Source organism: Lissotriton helveticus, chromosome 2_1 (genome assembly GCF_964261635.1).
Source record: "Lissotriton helveticus chromosome 2_1, aLisHel1.1, whole genome shotgun sequence".
Taxonomy (NCBI): domain Eukaryota; kingdom Metazoa; phylum Chordata; class Amphibia; order Caudata; family Salamandridae; genus Lissotriton; species Lissotriton helveticus.
The window spans coordinates 233,216,793-233,225,814 of NC_136059.1; positions in this window are offsets into that span (position 1 = coordinate 233,216,793).

The window sequence follows — 9,022 nt, forward strand, 5'->3', positions numbered from 1 at the left end:
CTTCACCGCTGCCGTGAAAATGATTTGCGGCGCCTCCTGTACTGTGCCTCCTGTATTGTGGGGGGCTGTGGGGCACTCTTGTCTCTACGCCGTAAATAGGCGCTGTGGATGGCAGGCCACAACACCAGCCGCTCAAAGGGGTACTCGCGGCTCTCAGGAATGTCGCTGTGCCATCAGAAAACAAAAATAGACCCCTTCAAAGCCAGTCGCGGCTCCAGCCGCACTCCAGTCGCACTCTGTGGCCCTCGCGACTCTCGCCGTGAAGAGCAATTTGCGGCTCTGTGGGGTGCTCGCAGTGGGATGCTCGCGGTGCCGCCGCAGAGCGGATGCCGTGTAGGAGCTCAGTCGCGGCTCCAACCGTGTTGCGGAGCCCTTGCCGCTCTTGGGTGTGGCCCCGGTGTATCCCGTCTGTGAGGTTGTTTAATGTTCTTTGTTGCGTGTTTTGCGGTCGGCCGCGGCCTGAATGTTACGCCGTTACCTGCGCCCGCAGGTCCAGCTGATCCCGCTGGTCCGGCTCCGGCGGCTCCTGTCCTGCTCCGGCTCTGGCTACCTATCCCCCGCGGTCTCATGGAACTCACGGGGGGGACGATCTGCCTCCCTCGCAGCAGCCAAACGAACTCCTGGCGTTTCTCCGCGTCTGTCACCAATCGCAATGGAAAGAGCATTGCATATTATGCCTAAATCACATTAGGCAAGTATTCCCATTTGCGCCAAAAATCACATAACTGACCGCAGGCCAACTTGGCCTCTCAGGGGCTCATAGGCCCAATGTCCAGAATGTCTGGGCTGGCTGCGCCGGCAGCCAAAGAAGAATGCGCAAGGGCCTAAACGATGCAGCTGCCCACTAAGTGCTGGGCAGTTGGGGGACTGAGCCTGCCACCAGCGTGTCTCCTGGCTCTCCTCTGGGCTCCTAATAAACAACAGTGCCCCAAAACAGCGTGGGAGCCTCGTGGGCCCTTTACTCACTGGGTCCCAAACACGTGGGAGCCTCGCAGGCTCTGATTCAACAAATGGTGCAATACTTTGGAGCCTCATGGGCTCGAGATACAAAAATGCCCCCAGGAGCTTCGTGGGCTCTAAAACAAATATGCGGAAATACGTTGGAGCCTCTCAGGATGAAACATGCTGCCACACTGGGGGAGCGGCCGCTGCCAACCGGGGCCGCTCTACCCTCTGATATGCCCCCAAATCGAAGCTAGCACCACTGGGGAGGGGGCGGGCACCGGCAATGTGCCCTGACGCCCCCCTCTTCTCAAAGGAACACAGGAGCCCCACTCACCGGGCTATTCTCTGGTGGGGGCAGGGGCTCCTCCAGTCGGTGGTGCGGGAGGGACTCTCTATCTCCGGGGCTCCCTCCACCGCATAGGAGCCCCGCAACACTGGCACTGCGTTGCTGGCAACCCCGGGGCTCTCCCTAACTCATGGGAGGCCCGGGCCGTGGGAGGCCATAAGTCGGCTGGCTTCTCTTCTCCTGGCAGGCGCGGGACAGTTGGCAATCCCAGCGCGGCGGGCGGGACTTCCCTTCAAAACCGGAAGTCCCGCACCCACGTCAGACACTACGGTGTCTGACTTCCTGTTTTCGGCCAAAATGGGCCATGGCGGTGATTTTGGTGATCGGAAAACAAGGGGTGGGCATCCTCGGTAAGCAAACAAAAAGTAGAAGCGGGGTATGCACCCGTAAATAATGTAAAAAGTGGGGTGGGCAACCGCACGGGCCACAAAAGGGCAGGAGCGCTCCCCCCCAGGGAACACGACAGCGCTCTGCCAATAAATGCAAAATAAAGCGCCTACCAGGCGCTGGGGCACAACCACTACAAAAGTCCCCAAAGAAGGATCCCCCTAAAGCAAAAAGGGGTCCCAGAGGTCCTGGGCATCAGGAGGGGCAATGCAGGGCCCAGGGGCCAGCACACAGACACTCCAGGCAAGGAGTTTGCCCCCATGGCGATCCCGCCTGGGCCCCACCAGCAGCAAGCCCCCTCCTGTTAGGATCCAGGCATCCAGGGGCTGGGCAGGGCCCAGGGAGGCAAGCCTTCCCCTTGGTCCCAGCAGCAGCACGCCCCTGGTAGATTCAAGTCAGGAAACAAGAATATTTTACATGAGGTCACAGCCTCTTTTTATACACACATTTCCTTTGTCTAAAGGTGCAGGCAAGGGGCGACCCAGATGCAACTGGTTCTGGAGCACTTTGTTTTGCTCAGCCCCTCTGCCTCTTCACAGGGTGGGTCAGGGATATCAGACACACCACAGGGAGTGGAGCCAGCATTGTAGAGGGAAGGCCCAGCCCTATTCAGGTCCCAGGTGCACTCCTCCCTGTCATCAACATGCAGATCTCTCCATTCACCACCGTGGCAGACCCATCCTGACTCCTGGAGCCAGGCACACCAGCCAGCTCCAGCCAATCACCAGCCAGACAGCCAAATCACATTCACTGCACTGACAGGCCAAATTCTAGAAGTGGCACTTCCACACTAAACACAATAAATCCACGCACATCATCGCACAGCATTTAATCACACGAGTCCGCACATATGAAACAAACTCAACCCTGCACTCCCCACACATCAGGAACTATCATGGACACACATATCCCCCATGCATTCCTATGGGAGGGCAGTCCAATCTCACACACGCACTCAGAGAGCGCACGCACATTACACTGCGCCACAGTGCTAAAGTGAGCAAAGACCAGAAATCACTATACTTATCTCAGAGTTCAATGCAAAAAGTTCAGGGGTGAACCTGCCAGAAGGGCCAAGTCCAACATATTTCCTGTGTTACCTACAAGTTTGAAGCACACATTGAAGAGGTTGTATGCGGGGCCGGACTGGCTGCAGTGGGCACCAGGCGTTTCCCCAGCAGGCCGGAAGGGTGAGGACCAGTTTTCAACCAGTGGGGTCTGTTTTTGTTATTTGGGGTAAGTTTTTGCAGCAGTGCTGCAAAATCAGCCCCTTGTAACAAAAACGCAGCAGCAGTCCCGTCAGCACCCCCACCTCACCCCATTCCCAGGGCTGGTCGGACATAATTGCCAGGGCTGGTTTGCTATCCATGTCAGGCCCTGGTTGTGTGTCGGAATATCATTGATTAAAATATTATGAGACGTAAAAATAGGATAAGTATAGGATAACACGTGTGATCGATGATGCTTCAAGACAGGATGTTTGTTGTTATACTCTGTTGAGTCATAATAGGTGAGCACCTGAAGGAGATGCGTAAATCGAGAGAGTAATAAAATAGTGAACATCTTCATTCACATTAAATCACATCTTTTCACATTTTGACCTTGCATTAATTTCCAACTTCCATTATGGATTCTTAAGGAAGAGTATTATGTGGTGTGCAGATCACCATGATGGTAGTAACTAAGTGAGCATGCCAGTCTTGTGTATATTTGCAGGATTACTAAACTAGACATCACGGCCAGCATTAATGGTAGTGGCGCTCGGTACAATTTGTTTTTGGCACACCCCCCACAATGAACTCCTTCTCCTTGGATTCCCTCACTACCACCCTCCTTCATTGCCCCTCATATCTCCATAGCCCCTCTCTCACATGCATTTCATTTGTTCGATACTGCTACTCACCCCAGTGTATGGTGTCAGAGCACTTCACATCACATGCATATTAAACGAAGACAATGAACCATACCTGGGTAAATCATTCTATAGGATATGTTATGTAAGACAATGAGGATTGCAAGGTGTAGGAATCACATGTCATCCGTACTAGTAGGCAGTATATATTAGGAATGTTTGGCATGGAGTCAGGATTTAGAACTTACCACTGTGATTGATGTTGGCTTTTCTAAGAAGAATGTATTTCTACCCAATGAAATTCTTTCAAGCAACATTAGGATAATGAAAGCTAAGGGAAAAATATAATGTTCTGAACAGTTTATAATTCGAGCCAACTCGAGCAAGAGAGGTAAAACCAAACAAAGCAGAAAGACAGAGGAAAAGAAGGATGGAAAACCATCATAAAAGTAGAAGACAGGAACCTGCACGAGTGAATAAAAGGGGTGGGAAGTGCCTGCTGGAAGATTAGAGAGGCATGAGGTCAACTTCAGACTACGCAGCCTTGGTATTGGATGCAACAGCACTTAATTGCACCGTCCGCTGGCTGCTTCTGAGTAAAGCTTTTGGCACCAGCACTCATTGTTTTACGAATTAATTGCTGGTTCTAACAGCTCTTTAATGACAGCTCATAGATCACTGTGTTATATTAGGATTGTAACTTTTAACTGCATGTAACAAAATGATATCTGTGACACAAGCAGTAAACCACTGAGCTATCCACATAAAGACAGTTCTGTGAACTACATTGTACACGTTTGTTCTTTACAGCAGGCATATTAACCATCTGCACTACTTTATGATGAGTTAAAACTGCCACTAGGCAAAACTCCAATCTGTCCAGCAAGAACATTAATAACCAGAGTGTTATTGACATTTTTATTATTGCCTGAAAACTGTTGGAAACCAGGGAACTATGCAGCATGTGTTTTTAAATGCATAAGTAATCTGTAAACGGACTCCCCCCGAATTCAGCTCCAGTTGGAGTTTCACTAGTCACACCGCCCTAAAGCCGACCCTGGCAGCCACCTGCCTGAGCAATCTCCATGAAACAGTGATATGATGTAGCAGGAAAAGTGCATCTAAATGCGGTTAGGTGATCTCCGGCTTTGCAGACAGCTCACAAATTGAGGGCTTGCCAGCTGTCTCAGTTATGGTGCAGGTGTGCATACTTTCAGGGTAGCTGCAGTGAAACATATACTAATGATGGCTCCGAGCACCCGAGTGAATGGAGCAATGGCATGTAAGTACTTCACAACCTGCTGCCTACCACTCCACCTCAGACAGATAACATTGCTCCCCATCTTCCCAAGAAACATCAAAACCTGGCTTTTGGACAGACCCCCTCCTTGATGGACTGGAACTTGAACCCCCCACTCCCTCCCACCACCCCTCGGCGCCTTCAGACCTTTACGGGTGAGTAGTCGGCTTAACAAACACCTCATTTAATTGATTACCAAGAGGTGACTTGGCATGGTGATAGATAGCAGAGCTTGACTGATGATGCAGCTTAATACCTAGGGCAAGCACAAGGATTTCTCACCTGTGAGGTACCAAACCTGATCACGCAAGTATTGTGAAGTTTGTTCTCTTGCTGTTTGCTACCATCGCTGATGGAGTGAACCAGTAGCTTCTCAATAACTCTTCATCAGACACCATAAATTGCAAAGAGAGTCATCCTCTGCATATCCTCTCTCTCTCTTTTTTCTTAGGCTCAGAGACAGTACTACGGATACTAACACAATCCTTGCCTAAAGCTGGCCTACTTATGTTACTGAGCGCCAAGTGGAGTGATGTGATGAATACAGCTTCCGTAGGGTGTGGTGCTAGGTAAGTGTATGTAATTATTCTTGTGCATGCTTTTTCTGCAGTATTTATTTTTTACTTTTTTTGTCAGTGTTATTATATATACTAATGTTCTAGTTATCTTGTCTGTATTCACGTGCCCCAGTACATGTCTTTGTTGTGATTTAGTGTAATTCGTTTTGTATGACTGAGCCATCTTATTACTTTTTTCAAATTAACTTTTTATTATAAAATTTGTATTTACTACTTTTAAACTTGTGGACATAGTTTGCTATAGTGATGGTTCTGGCCATGTGTTGGTCCTAGTAACCATTTGTTTCACTTGGTCTTTCGCTGCCATGTGATGTATATCTTATTCTCAGCATCGAAGGGTTTCAATGTTTTTGCATTGTGTTTGCTATGAGTGACCTCTTTGGAGCTTCTTTACAAACTCATTGCGCCACTAGTGCATCACCTTTTTAGAAGCACCATGGGTGCAGTGTTCCTGTCCATATTTACAAGGTCACGTAAAGCCACATGTGTGGATTTTCATGGACTTGTATCCATGGGCCCCTTCATGCATTACTCTGTGTGAAATCGGTGCTCCATGGTTGTTGCTGTGGGTGTTCCCATGCTAAATCCATGGAACCGGAGACATTCTGAGGTTTACAAGATGCACGTAAACCTGGGAGTGCATCATATTCCTAGGGAGGCGCACAAGGAGAAATTACTTTATTTCTCCTTGTTTTTTTCTTTTTCTAAGTAAGCTGCATTCTGCAGCACACAGAAAGAGGGAACGACCGCTTGTGATTGTTTCTGTACAGGCAGGGACACCTCCCTGCAGTAAAACAGTCACACCTAAATGCAGACACCATTGCACCATGCCTGCGTTGGCAGCTCATTGTGCATCAGCGCTGGAGAAAAGGACAGGAATGTGCCACATTTTGTATTTTGTGTGCTGTGTGACTTGCTTCTAGGTGTATGCCCGCTTTTTTAGAAGATATTCCACATTTTTGGGTCTGTCTCCTGAACACGACCGCGTTTACAGCTTGATCTTTTTTTGCTTAATAATGTAGTGGCATGCCGGGCAAATTGTCAGGCGGATGTCTGGCTGTCGCTGCATCTATGTTTTAGACTGAAGTTTCATGAATTGCTTGGACTGAAATATGCTATGTACTTAAGGGCAGAGTACTATTATTTTTTGCTTGTGACTTGGCCCTTTTTAGTAAGTCCGAGTTACAGTTCCATACTCAAGAATACCTTGGTCATGTGTCTCTTCGATTTATAGATGAAACTCCATTTAGACAACCAAACAGATTAGTAAATGTAGCCTGAGGGCTTTACTGCCAAAGTGCCTGGTCTCACTCTAGGGGTTTTGTCAGCCTGACAACAAAGCACGAGGCTGTTTGTTTTCACAGTTAAGCACATTCCTTAAGCAAGCCCTGCTACTAGTAAAAATAAATCCAAGCTTAACCCACCCATTGATGACAAGTACATCATTTTCATTGGCTGGGTTGGGCTTGCTTTACGCTTTCCTCTATCACGTAGGCCTCTTCTCAGAGACAGATCCCTTGTTCCCAGGGCAGGTTGCTGGGGCTGAAGTTGTAGATGGGCGAGACGCTCCTTCCTGGTTAGCATTATGGAATAGTCAGTGTTTCTGCCAATGATATAACATTTCTGATAGTGTAAAGGCAGGACAGCATGACAACAGGGTACCACAAAAAGCCTTGACACATCTCAGACCTTTGACACTACAATCCCTTGAGAGTTGAAGCTGGAGAGCTGTGATAAAGAGGGGGCTGTATAAGGGAAGGAGGAAGAGTGACAGGGGTAATGGGTATCAGGAGGGAAGGGTAGTGAAAGGAGGGCAGTGGCAGTGACAGAAGGGCAGTGTTGGGGTGAAGGTAGTGATAGAAAGTGGGGGAGAGTTCGGATTATGTGTTAAAACGTGCAAGCAGAACATTTCCAACATCACTGCCATGTAACAGGCTGTATACATGCAAGCGTTATCAAGCATATAGTATCAGGCTGAATTTCACATATACACAGGCCATTTACTGCATTGGCAGCAGAAGTGTAAGCTTCACTCACAAACAGAACAGGAGCAGCACTAGGGGACACTTCTCATACACACACCATTTAAGAGCACATGCAACAGAGCAATATCTCCTCATGCACAACTCATGTAGAGTATATGAAGCAATGAGGGCATAATCCATCACACACTGAACAGGTAAAGAACAGGCAGTATTGCAAGCTTCACACACACACACACACACACAAACAGGTATATCAGGGGCAGTAGTTCCAGAGGATTCCTTCCCTCAGTGAACAAGTGCATAGAATGGGTACCATTACAGCAGCTTTTTAACCCATCCAACAGGCACATTGGGAGAGGCAGCACACGCATGCACCCTACAAACAAACACACACAGAAGCGCACACACGTACACAGACAAACACACACACACCAATGCTCGAGAAGTAAAGTATGGGCGCCAGCAGTGTCAGCTTAAAACACAGATGAAACACAGCATTGGTGGAAAAAGTGTAAGTTTTGCTCATATGCAGAAGAGATGATGCCCTTGAATTAAAAAGGATCGAGTGTTTTCATGAGCATGCCTATGCCTCCACGAGCCACTCTACAGACACTAAAGGTAGGGTGACTGCTCCCAGCTCAGCCACCCTAAGGCTGTAAGGCCTCAGGTGGTACCACCTGTCCTAAATCTTTTGGAGGGCATTCCTTACATTTTTCCCCACATAAGTAATGGACGTAAAATAAATGACTTTGTAAACATTTCTTGGAGTAAATTCCTATACTCCATCTCGCACTGACCGACAAAGAGGTCAACATTTAACTCGAAAAATGAGGCGGTCTCGACCAAAGCGATTCTTGAATCAAGAGGGCTTGGTATAAAAAGTTTGAAGAACTCTGGCATAGGATCATGAGAAACATAAAGAGACAGATTGAGATTGGAGAGCAAGAAAAATTTTAACTAGAGAGACCAAACTGAGAGAGGGTGAGGAAGAGAATGCGAGAGAGACAAAGAAAGGGATATGGCACACAAAAAGAGGGTGAGGGGTAAGAGAGATAGAGGTACAACGAGTGAGAGAGAGAAGCGAAGGAGTACGAGAGGGAAAAGGAGAAGCAAAATTAGAGGAGCAGTGAGGGGACAGGAAGGAAAAAGAAAGAACTTAAGGTAAAAATGGACAGATAAAACAGAAATGAGTGGCACAGAGAGCGATAGAGACGGAAGATATAGAGATGACAGGGAAAAAGAGAGAACACAAAAATAAGACAGATTACTAAAACTGTTTATTTACTTCTGACAAAATTGTTATTACTGTGTGAGATTTCTGGTGTCTGTTCTTCTGGGTGAAATAATAATGGGCGCCGTAATGTTTTTTTTTTATGGTTTATGCACCGATGTCTTTGTCTCACCGTTTGTTTCGTCATTTTTTCATAGATGCACTTTCTTACTTTTTATGATACTAATGCATTTACTTAAGACACGCACCAGATGGCAGTGTTTATTTAATTACTAACACGCCTTGTTGCAGAAAACCGAGAGAGAGAGATGCACGTTTAGAGAACGTGATATTCAGTACTCAAGTTTTAAATAGTTTTTGATCTGACACCACATTCGTTGTTTATGGTCTGGATTTGT